This window comes from Microtus pennsylvanicus, chromosome 7 (genome assembly GCF_037038515.1).
Source record: "Microtus pennsylvanicus isolate mMicPen1 chromosome 7, mMicPen1.hap1, whole genome shotgun sequence".
Taxonomy (NCBI): Eukaryota; Metazoa; Chordata; class Mammalia; order Rodentia; family Cricetidae; genus Microtus; species Microtus pennsylvanicus.
The window spans coordinates 33,342,084-33,356,955 of NC_134585.1; positions in this window are offsets into that span (position 1 = coordinate 33,342,084).

The following is a 14,872-nucleotide window of genomic DNA, read 5'->3' on the forward strand; positions in this document are numbered from 1 at the left end:
CTGGCACAGCAATAGATCCCAAGTAAGGGTAAACCAAATGACCTCCAAAAGGCAGGTAAATGCCAAGTCATTTGTCTTGGAAGGAAAGTGTGCACTTCTGCCCCACCTTTCCCTGGAGGTGAAAGGGTGGAAGTTTATGTGCACACCCTTAGCGGAAGGAAAAAAGGGAGGATCCAAAAAGGGGCTTGAGAGAAGGCTCTGCTGGTGAAGTGTGCAAGCGTGAGGACCTGAGTTCAACTCCCAATACCCATGTGAAGCCTGGGCACTGTGGTGCATGTGGTGGACTCCAACAACACTGGAGAAACAGAGCCAGGAGGGCTTGCTAGTCAACTAGTCTAGTCAAAGCAGTGAGTTCTGGGCTTAGTGAAGAGACTCTGTCTCAAAACAGAGAGCAGCTGAGACCCGAGATACCTGATGACAGTCTCTTGCTTTCACATTCCGGTATACATACACACAACAATCTCTCTCTCTCTGTCTCTGTCTCTGTCTCTGTCTCTGTCTCTCTATCTCTATCTCTATCTCTCTGTGTGTGTGTGTGTCTCTCTCTTTCTCTCTCTCTCTCTCTCTCTCTCACACACACACACACACACAGTAGAAATGAACTGTTGATAACGATGGTTCTGTAACACATGCAATGTTATATTTAGCAAAAGAAAAATTTGTGACAAAGTCTAAATATCAAAACTGCCCTATTGATGCTTCAAAGAAAAATAAAACCAATTGTCCTTCTGTATCTAAGGTTCCGTATGTCAGGATTCAATACTCCATGAACTGAAAATATTAAGAATAAAGGGGGAATGTACTGAACATGTGCAGACTTTCCCCCTTGCTGTTATTCCCTGAGAAATAAACTATAGCAATTATTTACATAGCACTTATGTTTGTTGCCTGAAGATGATTCGGAGTTATTGGAGGGTATGCATAGGTACAAACACCGTGCCATTTTTTGTAAGGGACTAGAACATCTGTGAATCTCATTATCTGGTGTCAAATCCTGGAACCAATCCCCTGTGGACACCAAGGGATGACTACAGCGTGTCTTGTTGTACTGTAATGACTGAAAAGGGTGAGATTCCGAGGTTCTTGGTCCCAGCCCAGTTCTGAAGCTCAGGATACAGGAAAATAGACCGTAGCCTATGGAATGCCACCCTTGACTGCAGGTGGAAAAAGATGGTGCCTTGGAGACAGAGAGACTTGGGAGGCAGGCGGACCCTGGCAGGAACGGAAACTGAGATGGAGAAGTTAAATTACTTGCCCAGATCACACAGCTCAGTCAGGCCAGGATGACAGCTCAAGCAGAACTCAAGAGGATTATGCCAAGGGAGAAAAGCAGTCAGTCACTTTTAAAAGGCTGTGTATCATCTCATTCCGTGTATAACCCCTCTTGTTAGTTTCAAGAAAAAAAGAAAAATATTCATATTCTTCCTACCAGTCCTCATTAATAGAAAAATCTTGACAATGACTCTCCCCCCACACTTTTTTTTTTTTTTTTTGGTTTTTCAAGACAGGGTTTCTCTGTAGCTTTGGTGCCTGTCCTGGAATTAGCTCTTGTAGACCAGGCTGACCTCTAACTCACAGAGATCCGCCTGCCTCTGCCTCCCGAGTGCTGGGATTAAAGGTGTGCGCCACCACCACCCAGCAACTCTTCCCCTTTTAATGTCTTATTGAGACTGAACTGTGAATGCCGGGGTTGCGGTTGCACATAGCTTGGTGTTCTGAGACCTTTGTTCGTATGCACAGGGACAGTGACTTCTCTCTTTTTCAATTTTTGCTGTTTTGTACAAAATATGATGTAATAGGCTCTGAAGAATACAGTCTTGAATACATATTGATTTGCTTTTGAAAATCTGTGCAAACTATAATCCTAGTCTGACATCCTGAAGGAATTTTGAGGGAGGTTCCCATCCAGCTCCTAAATGCACCCTGGCTGCTGGCTGGCAGCCTTTCATGGCCTCCCTGATCCTGGGCTGAAGACGCGTCTGGACTAGCAGGCCTATCCATAACAATATTTCTGACATGCGTTTCTTCTCCAGACAGTGAAGGAAGATTGGGGGATGGAGGAAAGAGGGAAACAGAGATTTCGAAATCTAATAGTGAAGTAAAATATCCCTTTTGGCATATTCTATTCTGTAAAAATGTTATCAGGTTCAGCTTCCTCCTAGGGACCAGGCACAAAGGCACAAGGAAGGCACCCGTATAAAACCCAGCACTCCAGAGGCTAAGGCAGGAAGAGCAAGCAGACAGAGTGAATTAGTGTGGTGATTTCAATAAGAATGGCCCCCATAGGCTCATATAATTGAATGCTTAGTCTCCAGGGAGTGGCACCGTTTTGAAAGAATTGAAAGGATTAGGAGGTGTGGCTTTGTTGGAGGAATTATGTCCACAGGGGTGGGCTTTGAAGTTTCAAAGACAAGGCCAAGCCCAGAGTCTCCCTCTCTCTAGCTACCTGTGAGAATGAAGCTCTCAGCTACTGCTCCAATCCCCATCTATGAGCTGTCAAGCTCTGACAATAGTGGACTAAACTTCTGAAACTGGTTTAGTCCCAATTAAATGCTTTCTTTCATTTGGTCACCGCGTCTTTTTACAGCCACAGAACAGTGACTAATGTTATGCCCAGATCTGCGATGTCCCCAAGACCCAACAAGGAGACCAAGTCTCGCATGTAAAAGCAAAGAGCCTTTATTTTAAACAAGTTTGCAAACTCGGTCTATCTGCATGTCCAGAGTATTGGAATAAACGGAGAGCCCTGAGCTCAGTTAGAATTGGGATTTTATAGTAGTAAAGGTGGGGTGTCCTGGTGAATGTGTGCTGGCAGGTCGTCCTATCTACGTGGTTGGAACGTTAGGCATTTCCTTTGGATGGTCTGTTCTTGGGTGGCGCCTGGGTAATCTCAGTTTGTGGTCCTTCCTGTAACCAGGTATTGCCTCAGGGTAAACTACTGAGACTCAGGCCTCCATTAAGCTTTATTGTGCCTAGCTCCAACACTGGCAGGTGATAATGGCTGGAAGTTAAGAACTTTCCTTTGGGTAGTCTGTTCCTATTAAGCTTATCATGGTTGGTTGAGTCCTACGCCTAACACAATTAGGAACTAAAGGCTTCTTACCGTAAAGAGCCAGTGGTGCACGACTTTATTCCCAGCATTTGGGAGGCAGAGGCAGGTGGATCTTGAGGCCAACCTGGTCCACAGAGCTAGTTCTAGGATAGCCAGGGCTACACAAAGAAGCTCTGTCTAAAAACCAAAACAAACAATCAAACAACTCATACCTTTAAACAAACACAGCACGGGCTGGAGGGATGGTGCAGTGGCTTAGAGTACTTAATGCTCTTCCAGAGGAGCCAGGTTTGATTCCTAGCACCCACATGGCAGCTGGAAACCATCAGCAACTTTCTATCACTCCAGTTCTAGATGATCCAAAACTCCCTTCTGGCCTCAGGCAAAACACCTATCTACATAAAACAAATTTTTAGAAAACTAAAGGTACACAGACAGCAAAGGAAAGAACCTCAATATATATATATATTGTTTGCACTGGGTGCTTTAATTTGGAAGTGTCTCCTAAAAATCTTGGGTTACACACTTAACACCTAGGTGATGGCCTTTGTGAGATTGGATTAAATGAGACCATGAGGGCTCTCTCAGTAAGCTCACTGGCTTTCCAAAACAAAAAACAAAAACAAACAAACAAAACAACAACAAAAAAGAGTTTGCCTTCCTCTCATCGCGGAAGCCCCTCTGCTGTGTTACCATATAGCAGAAAAGTTCCCCTAAGATAACAGCAGCCCTGTTGGCTTTCCCAGACTGTAGAACGTGAGAATATGTTTTTGCTCATAAATTACTTTGTCTCAAGTACTCTGTTATAGCAACAGAAGAAAAACTAAGACACCAAACCCCAGTCCTCAGGAGGGTGGTCCACGGGGCCCTGGGGATCTGCAGTAGGGATTTCAGACGTAAGTTCTGCCACTGGTCACATTTAGACTCGTTCTCAATATCCGTGTCTCTTAACAGGAAACTTCAGATGGGACCGGAGTTCATAGTCAATCCACTAAGGCAGGGAAGAAAACGTCTCCAAGAATAAGTGTTTGTATCTCTGTGCAGGATCGCGGGGCTCTCCGGAGAACTGTTTCCATGCCAGACACGTCCAGGTGCTGCCTGAGCAAACATTTCTGTTAGGAACAGGCATGCAGTGGCTTGACTTAAAGGTGGCGGGCTTGGAGGAAATCTGTGTTGAAGACTTAGGATCTTTCAGGCAGGAAGATCATTCCTGCGAAGACATTGTGTCACGTCCTGGGTCACACTCCTACTTCTCAATACCGTGCAGACATCATAAGTCTTCCTCCATACCGTGTTACAGCGCAAAGGAACTTGGGAATCCGGCCAGGGTCACAGGGTAAGCAGAGGAGAGGCGCTGGGTGCAGAACTGGACGTAGGCCATATGAGTTACATGAGCAATCTTGCCCTGGGAAGGCTCCAGTCTCTTTGTTGGTGCTGCCAGGTTGGGCAAAAGCTGCTCGTTTCAAATACTTGGCAAGTGCAGAAATTCCTTGGGTGAGCATTTCCCAGGGCTCGATGAAGTTGGTCTCATGGGTACCAACAACGGCCTAAGGTCCCTTGTTATCCATTGGTAGAGAAAGTAAACCTAAAGAGGATATGGGTAAGGCACCTAAGGGTATATTGTGGTATCTGTATGTATGTTTCACACTTTTTTGTTATGGAAAATTCCATCATATCTAAAAATAGAGACACTAGCCTAAGAAACCAACCTCTATGCACTGATTACCCAGCTTTTTTTTTTTTTTTTTTTGGTTTTTCGAGACAGGGTTTCTCTGTAGCGTAGCGTTGGTGCCAGTCCCGAAACTAGCTCTTGTAGACCAGGCTGGCCTCGAACTCCCAGAGATCCTCCTGCCTCTGCCTCCCGAGTGCTGGGATTAAAGACGTGCGCCACCACCGCCCGGCCACCCAGCTTTTATAATTGACTCACAGTCTTTGCTCATCTGTACCCCTACTCACTACTTCTGATCTATGGGTTATATTAACAATATTATTAATTAATTAAATTAATTATATAAAAATTAATCTCATTACGTCATTTCATTCATAACTATTGCAGTATGTCTTTCTGAAAGGTATAGTCTCTTTTTAAATACCCATAGTAGCTAGCCATGGCCATGTATGCTTATAATTCCAGAACTTTAAACACAGAGGTAGTAAGATTATGAGTTTGAGGCCAACCTGGGCTAAAGAGTGAGTCTAGACTACCCTCCCCTGCACAATTAGATCTTGTCTCAAAAATCAATGAACAAGTTCAGTCAGGCGAAGCAGGTATGTTGGACAAGCCAGGATTCAGAAGATAAGGAAGACTGTGAGTTCAAGTCTAGGCTGAGCTACATAACAAGAACTTATCTTTAAAAAAATCATTCAATATTCAGATATTCTTTTATTGCTTTCATTAAACTGTAAACTCAAAAATTAAAACTTAACTTCCCTACAACTCTTTTTTTTTTTTTTTTTTTTGGTTTTTTGAGACAGGGTTTCTCTGTGGCTTTGGAGCCTGTCCTGGAACTAGCTCTTGTAGACCAGGCTGGTCTCGAACTCACAGAGATCCGCCTGCCTCTGCCTCCCGAGTGCTGGGATTAAAGGCGTGCGCCACCACCACCCGGCCCTACAACTCTTTTAAAAGCATTTCCATCCAAAGCTACAGAGAAACCCTATCTCAAAACACCAAAAAAAAAAAAAAAAGCATTTCCGGAGGCTGCAGAGACAGCTCAGTGGTTAGGAGCGTGTATTCCTCTTGCACACGGCCAAAGTTTGTTTTCTAGCACGCATGTCAGACAGCTCACACCTACTTGTAACTCTAGCTCCAAAGAATCCAATACTCTCCTCTGGTGCATAGGACATAACACATCACTGGAAAGGAAAGAAACCTTTTTTGAAAAAGCACTCACAATAAAGCATGTCAAGTGATGAATGATAACATTGTAAGGCTGTTCCTTATAACTCAAGAGCTCCTGGAGAGCAGAAACAGTTTTCATCCCTCTACTCCACTTTAGGCTATCATTTCATGTCTTATTCCATACAACTCTCTCTCCTCCCAAGGAAAGAAAGCAACACCTGCAATAGTCACTAGGACTATGTCCAAATAGTTTCATCTTCTTTTTCCAACTATGTGAGAGAAGTGAATTCCACCAGTGTCTTGAGCTAGCTCTGATCACATGACTTTTGTTCTGGGGATGGAGTGAACACAGAAGTAATGAACTGTCAGCTTTAGCCAGAAACCTCAGCTGATGGCAGGATACTCCAGAAGCCCCCTTCTCTCTGCTGTGGTGATCTAGGTTATTCCATCAGGCAGGGGCCTGGATGAACATATATTAGGAGAGAGAGACATTGATCACAGCATTACCCCACTCCTGGTACCAATGTCTATACTAGTTTGTTTTCTATTGCTGTGATGAAACACCAACCATAAACAACTTGGGGAGGAAGAGGTTTTATTTGGCTTACAGGTTACAGTCCATCCTTGAGGGAAGCCAAGCCAGGAACTTGGAGGCAAGAACTAAAGCAGAGACCATGGAGGAATGAATGATGCTTACTGGCTTGCTCCCCATGACTTGTTTCTTTTATATAACCTAGCACAACCTGCCCAGGGGAGGCACCTCCCTTAGTACGTTGAGCTCTAGCCTATCAGTTATTAATCAAGAAAATGCCCTACAGACTTTCCTGCCGGCCAACCAATGGAGGGAATCCTTTAAGTGTTGCTCCCTCTTCTCAGGTAACTCTGGTTTATGCCAAGTTGACAAAAGCTAATGAGCAAAATCAGCCTACCCGTTACTCAGATGAAATACCTTTAGCTGGTGATTTTTTTTTTTTGTTGTATTTATTTTTTTTCCCATTTTTTTTTTGATAAAAGGAGGATAAAGAAAAGAAAAAAAATAACAAATTTCCACCTCCTCCCACCAGCCTCCCATTTCCCTCCCCCTCCTCCCACTCTTCTCCCCCTCCTCCCACTCTTCTCTCCCTCCTCCCACCCCTCTCCCCTTCCCCCCACTCCTCTCCCCCTCCCTTTCAAGTCCAAAGAGCTGTCAGGGTTCCCTGCCCTGTGGTAAGTCCTAGGTCCTCCCCCCTCCATCCATATCTAGGAAGGTGAACATCCAAACTGGCTAGACTCCCACCAAGCCAGCACATTGCGTAGGATCAAAACCGCGTGCCAATGTCCTTGGCGTCTCATCAGCCCTCATTGTTCGCCATGTTCCGAGAGTCCAGTTTTATCCCATGCTTTTTCTGGTAACAGTCCAGCTGGCCTTGGTGAGCTCCCAGTAGATCATCTCCACTGTCTCAGTGGGTGGGTGCACTCCTCGTGGTCCCGACATCTTTGCTCATGTTCTCACTCTTTCTGCTCCTCATTGGGACCTTGGGAGCTCAGTCCAGTGCTCCAGTGTGGGTCTCTGTCTCTATCTCCATCCATCGCCAGATGCGAGTTCTAGGATGATATGCAATATATTCGTCAGTATTGCTCTAGGGTAGGGTCATTTCAGGTTCCCTATCCTCAGTTGCCCAGGGAACTAACTGGGGACCTCAGCTTGGGCACCTGGGAGCCCCTCTAGAGTCAAGTCTCCTGCCCCCCCTAAAGTGGGTCCCTTGACTAAGAATTGTGGTTCCGTGCTCCCCTATCCAACCTTCCTTTATCCCGCTCCTCCTGTTTCCCCAAGTCCCCCCTCCTTCCCTTCTACCTTTTCTCTCCCCATCTCCCCTAACCCTCATCCCACCCCACCCCCAAGATCCCACTTTTCTCCCCGGCAATTTTGTCTACTTCCCTTATCCAAGAGGATAACTATATGTTTTTCCTTGGGTTCACCTTCTTATTTTAGCTGGTGATTTTGGAGACATCCAAGCTACAGCCAGATGCACTTTAGTGAAAGCCCTACTGAGGAGTCCTTTCATTTACCTCATTTTGGTGTTGTTTTTAATGGTTTATTTAGTTCGTGTGCGTTGGTGTTTTGCCTGCATGTCTGTCTGTATGAGGCTGTTGGATCCCATGGAACCCGAGTTACAGAGAGTTGTGAGCTGTCATGTGGGGACTGGGAATTGAACCCGGGTCCTCCGGAAGAGCAGCTAGTGCTCTTAACTGCTTACCTATCACTCCAGCCCTTTATTTATCTCTTATGATAGTCCTTAGTTGATCTTTGCTGTCATTTGTCTATAACAGGAGAACTGTAATTCTTTCACCTTTCATAATTATAAGAGTGTTTTTCCAGGGGGCTGGAGAGATGGCTCAGTGGTTAAGAGCATTGCCTGCTCTTCCAAAGGTCATGAGTTCAATTCCCGGCAACCACGTGGTGGCTCACAACCATCTGTAACGAGGTCTGCAGTCCTCTTCTGGTCTGCAAACACACACAGATTGAATATTGTATACATAATAAATAAATATTTTAACAAAAAAAAGAGTGTTTTTCCAAATAAAACCCTGCAGACACATAAAGCTTTCAGTTAAATGGACCTGAAGATAGAACAAAAGACAAGGCCCAGGAGTCATGTCTCTGCTCTGCCATTATCTTGGATGAGTCTTAGAATTGCTGGGCCAGATTGCCCTTTTTGGCAACAATCACTGCTGTAACACTGATGCTAACAAGCATCTGTTTGCACTAGGTATCTCTTTGGAGCTCAGTCTGCTCAATTCTTACAGCTAATCGGATCTATCCACCGGCTTGTTTGTTTGTCTTAATCACTGTTAAAAGTAGGAAAGAGTGGAGGCTAAATATTGGTAATTCCACGGACACAAGTGAAAAGGATGCTCCCAAAGCCAGCCCCAACTAAATATGGAAAGCCAGTTCATGATAATTTCTTGTTTTTCCAGTGCTGGAGAATGAATTCAGTTTGTAAGATGTATTTCTTATACTAAAAATCTCATGGGATTTTAGGTTCATTGTGGTATTTATGATTATTCACAAGTAAAATCATATTGTCCAAACTGGTATTTTTCTCCAATATACAAAGCAGTTCCTTTATGTGCAATCATATTTTCCATAGAGTGTTAGAGACTGTTGTATTTCCCTACCTGTATTCTCTTAAAGGGATTCAAATCCTCAAGCCTTTATGACAGTAGATGGGAAGTAGAGTTAATAATAAGTTGCATGTTGAAACCTGCAAAGGGAGTAGTTTCAAGTGTTCCTACTCAAAAACACAAAACAAACAAACAAAAAAACTGATAAGCTTGTGAGATAATGCCGGTGTCCATTGGTTGTGTGAAGCCATTCCACAACGTATTCATAGTTACAATTTACCTTAAACAAAATATTTCCCTTAAGAACTTGCACAGAGGGGTTGAGAGCTGGCTTAGAGGTTAAGAGCACTGGCTGCTCTTCCAGAGGACCTGGGTTCAACTCTCAGCACCCACATGGCAGCTCACCACTGACTGTAACTCCATTTAGAAGATCTAGCTCCCTCACATGGACATACCTGCAGGCAAAACACCAATGCACATGAAACAATAATAAATAAATAAGAAAAAAAGAACTAGCACAGAGCCGGTCGGTGGTGGTGTAGGCTTTTAATGTCAGCACTCGGGCAGGCAGATCTCTGTGAGTTTGAGGCCAGCCTGGTCTACAGAGAGAGTTCCAGGAGAGCCAAGGCTGTTTACACAGAGAAACCTAGTCTTGAAAAATCAAAACACCAAAAACAAAAAGAGGAAAGAAAAGAAAAAAGAAGTTGTATAGACTATTTGCTGATTTTTTTCTGTTAAGATTATTTACTTGTTTGTTTCAAAACATAGTTTTGCTATGTAACCCTAGCCAGGAACTCACTGTGTAGACTCAGATGGCCTTAAATTTATGATAGTCCTCCTGCCTCTGCTTCCCCAGTACCCCACCTGGCTTCAAACTCTTATTAACTGTGGTCATTGTTAGTTACTTTTCTCTGGTATTATTTTGAATTATATGTTTATTAGTGGCCGTAGTTATGGTCACTGATGAGACCTTATTTCATATGGCTTTGTAAACTGGAAAAGAATTTGATTTCGTTGAGGAATATATAAACAAAGATCTTCATACAGGAGCCCATCACAGTGGCTCCTGCCTACAATCCCAGCATTGGGAGGCTGAAACAGAAGGGTTGCCGTGAGTCTGAGGCCAGCCTGGGCTTCTAAGCAAGACTCTGTCTCAAATAACAACAATAAATAACCTTGCTCAGATAGGCAGTGTTAGGAATATTTCCTAAGCGAGCTCTCTGATGACACAAAAATTCCTAATCAAGCCAAATCAAAACAAGCCAAATTAAAAAAATATCCAGGTTTAATGGGAGATCTGCGCTCTCGGGTGGCCCCGAGGGGGAAACCGGGAAGCCTCAGAAACGCGACCCCGGGAGGAAGAAAGGGGGACCACATGTTCTTCTTTTGGGGGATCACTTATGTACCCTGGGGAGTAGTCCTGACCCCACCCCCAGGGAGGGGTCAGGACCTGGCCCGCTGGGATTTGAAGTCCAAACCAGGCCTGGGGGCTGAGATAGATACCAGGGACTGGGGCCTAGGCTCCCAGCCTAACATTCCAGACTCTTTGGCTATAGGGGTGACAGAAAAATTGGAATGGTATTTATGACAAACACTTAGGCTCTCTCGGGAACAAAGGGCATAGACTCAAATCTGGCTACTTCCTGCGGGTACGGGATGGCGTGGGGAAGGGGAGAGCCAGGTGTCCACATTTAGTGAGGTGTGGCTGGAAAGGCATCCCATGAACTGTCATCCTGGAGAAGGCAGGCAGCTGTTCCTTGGGAGAGATGAGAAGGCAGGTAGCTAGGGAAAAAAAATTGTTATTGATAAAGATGAGTGTGCCAGAATGAGGAGCAGGTAGGCCCTTCATTGTGGCATCCTGGAAAACCAGAGGGTGGAAGGTCCTGCTGCTGAACAAACCAAGTGTCTTGAGCAGGTGCCCGCTTGAGCTTGGAGAGATGGTACCAGCATGGATGTCCCAAAAGTTTGGCAGCTGAGGGTGTGGTGAGGATTAGTGTGTGAGGTCCTGTCCTTGAGAGGGAGAGGTAGGGAAGGTACCCCGCCAGTGGAGGAGTTTGAACTGGGAGGTGATGGTTAAGGAGAAAGGGCTCCCAGCCTAACAGGCAGGATCATCATGAACGTGGAGTTGAGCCTACCACTTCAGAGGTTTCTTCCTATTTGCCCTAGCAGGGGCATTCCTAAGGTAATTACATAGTTGAACAGGCTCAACACTTAGGCTTTATGAATTGGGTTTTTCTCTTGTTTAAAGGAGTGACACCATGGAAACCTTCCAAGGGGAAAAAAAAATCTACTCTGCTTACTTTGGGTCTTATCTGTTGGAAGGTGTCCTGTGTGCTGCTGTTGCTCCCAGAAACCAATCAGCTCACAAAGTCTGGGGCTCAGATGGCACCGTGGATTGAAGAGCAGAGAAAATAGGCTGCCTGTCTTCTGGTCCACTTCACTACCGCGGGCTTTGTTCATACTACAGAACGCATGGATGACACAACTGAAAACAAGTGGGGGAAATCAGCGACCCCGTTGGTGAGGAAGTGGAGGTGCTTTGGGTGGAGGGAGAGCTGGGAAGTTGGCCCTGGAGAGACCAGCAAGGCAGTGGCCAGAGACACTGAGATACCCCGAGCTTGAAGGAGTGCTGTAGGAACAGCCATTCAAGACCAAGGTGAGCCAGAATGTAGGGAGACCCCCACCCCCCACCAGCTTTGGCTTTGACCTTGACGTGGGGAATCTCTGCAGAGCTCAAGAATAAAACAAAGGCCTGTACAGCCAGGTGGCCCACGCCTTTAATTCCAGGGGAGACAGAGGCAGGTGAGTATCTGTAAATTCCTAGGCATCCTGGTCTACAGAGTGAGTTCCAGGATAGCCTGAGCTGTTACACAGAGAAAAAAAAAACCCTTTCTTGAAACTGCCCCCGTCTCCCCCAAAAAAAGAGAAAGAAAAAGAAAACTGCATGTATACGTCTCTATCCTGAGTTTAAGACTCTTGCAGGGGAAAACAGTTTAAGAATTGGGAAAAGTCAAGGTCTCCTTTAGTGCTAGAAAGAGGGAAGGTTGCTGGTTGGGGGTGGAGTTGGTCTCCGGTGGTTATGCTAATCGAGGATTGAAAAGCTGCCTTCCGGGTAGAGCTCTATTCACAGGCTTGCAGTTAGGTTAAGTAAGGGCTGATAGTGTGAGCACCCGAAGTTCTCATTCCTTGATCAGCTCCGGTCGGTCAGAACCAGATATTACAGCACCGCATTCCATCCTGACGCCTCACAGGCCGAGGCTACAAGTGGAAAGTTTTCCTTTTCCAGGGGAAGTGGAGATCCAGCGGGAAGCTGGAGCAGAAATGCGGGGAGACGACGGGAACCCACGTCAGAGCACAGCCGCAGAGGCCAAGAGCAGTTTAGTTCTGGATGCATCTGGGAATGAACAGAGAACCAGCCTAGGTTTTTTTGCACTGTCCGTCTTGACAGCTGGAGTAATCCTGGAGAGAAGAACAGCTGTGGGTGGGGCAGGCTTGGTGGGGGAAGATTAGAGGTCACCCCAGTTTAAGATGACTATGAGTGAGTGGAAACAGCAGAGACAGAAGTCGGGCTGGTGATATAAAGCTGCACCTGGAGAAGATGTGGAAACTGTTGAGTAGCAGGGGACCATGTACACCACTTGGGGAATCAGAGACATAGAACTCCAGGAACCTCAACAATATCATCCTTCCTGCTCCCATTTTAATTCCTGTGTGTGTGTGTGTACAAAAGTGCTATCATTCATATGTATGTACAATTCCAGACATGCATTGGCTATGTTCGTCTACTTTTCGGTCCTCCTACCTCTTCTGAACCCTAGTAGTCCTTTCTACAACATATCATGCAAAAATAGTTTTAAACTTAGTAGGCCGTTTATAATATCCATTTTACAGATAAGTGAACAGAAGCCAGAAAAATTGAATAACCTGTCTAGCATCAGTACAACTAATAGCGAATAAAGGCAGGCTAGGATGTAAACCAATGAATTGGACTCTCTTAGCACACTGGTAATTCACTAATTCTAGGGAGAGAGCAAAAAATGAACAGCAACCAAAAATCCGGAGTCTCCAAAGCCCATAGTGGCCAGTGCCAGTAAATTGAGAGAAACGGTTTTCAGCTTGGAGCATGCACCAGAAACCACCCAGAGAGTTAAAAGTACTGACGACAGACCTCAGTCTCTGCTTAGAAAGCCACAGACCTGGGCTGCAGCCGGATAATTTGTATTGACAACAAGTTTCCAGCTGTGGCTGACCTTGGGGATGAGACCCAGAGGTTCAAAGGGTTTCCCCTTGTTTTTACCAGCTAATAGCCTCCACCTGCCAAATGCCCAGATCGTGCTAACGTCCAAAAGGTTACCGAGCTGTCCAGCAAGGCATCTGTGCTGACTACTGAAGTCCACTCCTAGTGACCTCGTCATGAGGTCACCAATGTTCACCAAGCACAGGGGAGGGTGTGAGTATGGTTGAGTCCTCACAGAACCATCTTGGTAGAGGCAAAGATGATCCAAGGAGACACACTGGTGCCCCTCCCTTTGGCAATCAGGTTATTCAAACAATGGACCCCAAGGAATTGGAATTTCCCCAGGAATCTCCCTCTGGGGGAAGTGAAAGGCTGAAGCCCCACTGCCAGCCTAAGGAGGAACCTGGCTCCCAGGAAGAGATTTCCCACAATTCCAACAGCTTCTCAGACCACACTGCTAGAGATTGTGGACTTGGAGGGCCACACTTTGGTCAGCGCTGCTTGAGGATGCATACCTTTTGCTCTCTATTTAAAGCTAAACTTTGTGTTACAACACTAAAAGGGGCTTGGGGGAGACTGAATTTAATTTTCCTCTTCTCACTATGGCCACATTGAATAAAACTTCTTTCTCTGTTCTTCACTGACTTGTCTCTTTAATTGGTGTTATTGGGGCCAGGAGGGCCTGAGACTTACCTTGCCTTGTTCCGGATGGCTGTGCCCAAAGATTGTCTCTAGAGTCAGGTAAAAGCCTATTCAAGTATTGTAAAGACCCATTTAAAAATAAGAACACAGCTCAAAAATACACAAATATGTATAGGGTCTTGGAAGGAACTTGTGTAAGGAAGAGGGCAGAGGCAGTAAGCTCATGAGAAACTGACTTCTGTTGAACATGTCTGTGTATGTTCAAGCTCCAAAGACAGACACCTGCACGTTATTTCCCATGGGGCTTTTGAGCCTGAGGCCAACATGGAGATGTAGTTAAGCTGGCTTTAGAGAACCCTGAGGCCAACATGGAGATGTAGTTAAGCTGGCTTTAGAGAACCCATGCTTTTCATGGTTGGAGGGACTTGTTTGCCTCAAATCTGGCAGTGGAGGAAGGGCCTTGGAAGCTAAATTTTGACCCAGCAAAAAACTTACATATCCTTAGGCTTAATTTCCTCCGGTGTTAAACACCTTCCACAAATTCTTGCTTTAGGTACATATCAGAAACCAGTTAGAGATATTTATGATTATTTCATTACATCACAAACAAAATTAGTCCCTGGGTTAGGACACCCCTCTCCCTACCCCCCAGTGAAAGCAAGGAACTTAAATTTAGTGCTAATATTCAGAAAATTATTATTATTATTATTTTGGTTTTTCAAGACAGGGTTTCTCTGTGGTTTTGGAGCCTGTCCTGGAACTAGCTCTTGTAGACCAGGCTGGTCTCGAACTCACAGAGATCCGCCTGCCTCTGCCTCCCGAATGCTGGGATTAAAGGCGTGAGCCACCACCGCCCGGCCAGAAAATTATTATTTTTTTAAACAAACTATTAACACATCTGGGATGGTGGCTCACGCCTCTATCCCAACACTCTCTGGACTTTTAAGGAAGGCAGTGAGTTCCAGTTCAGCCTGGGCTATGCAGCGAATTCTAGATC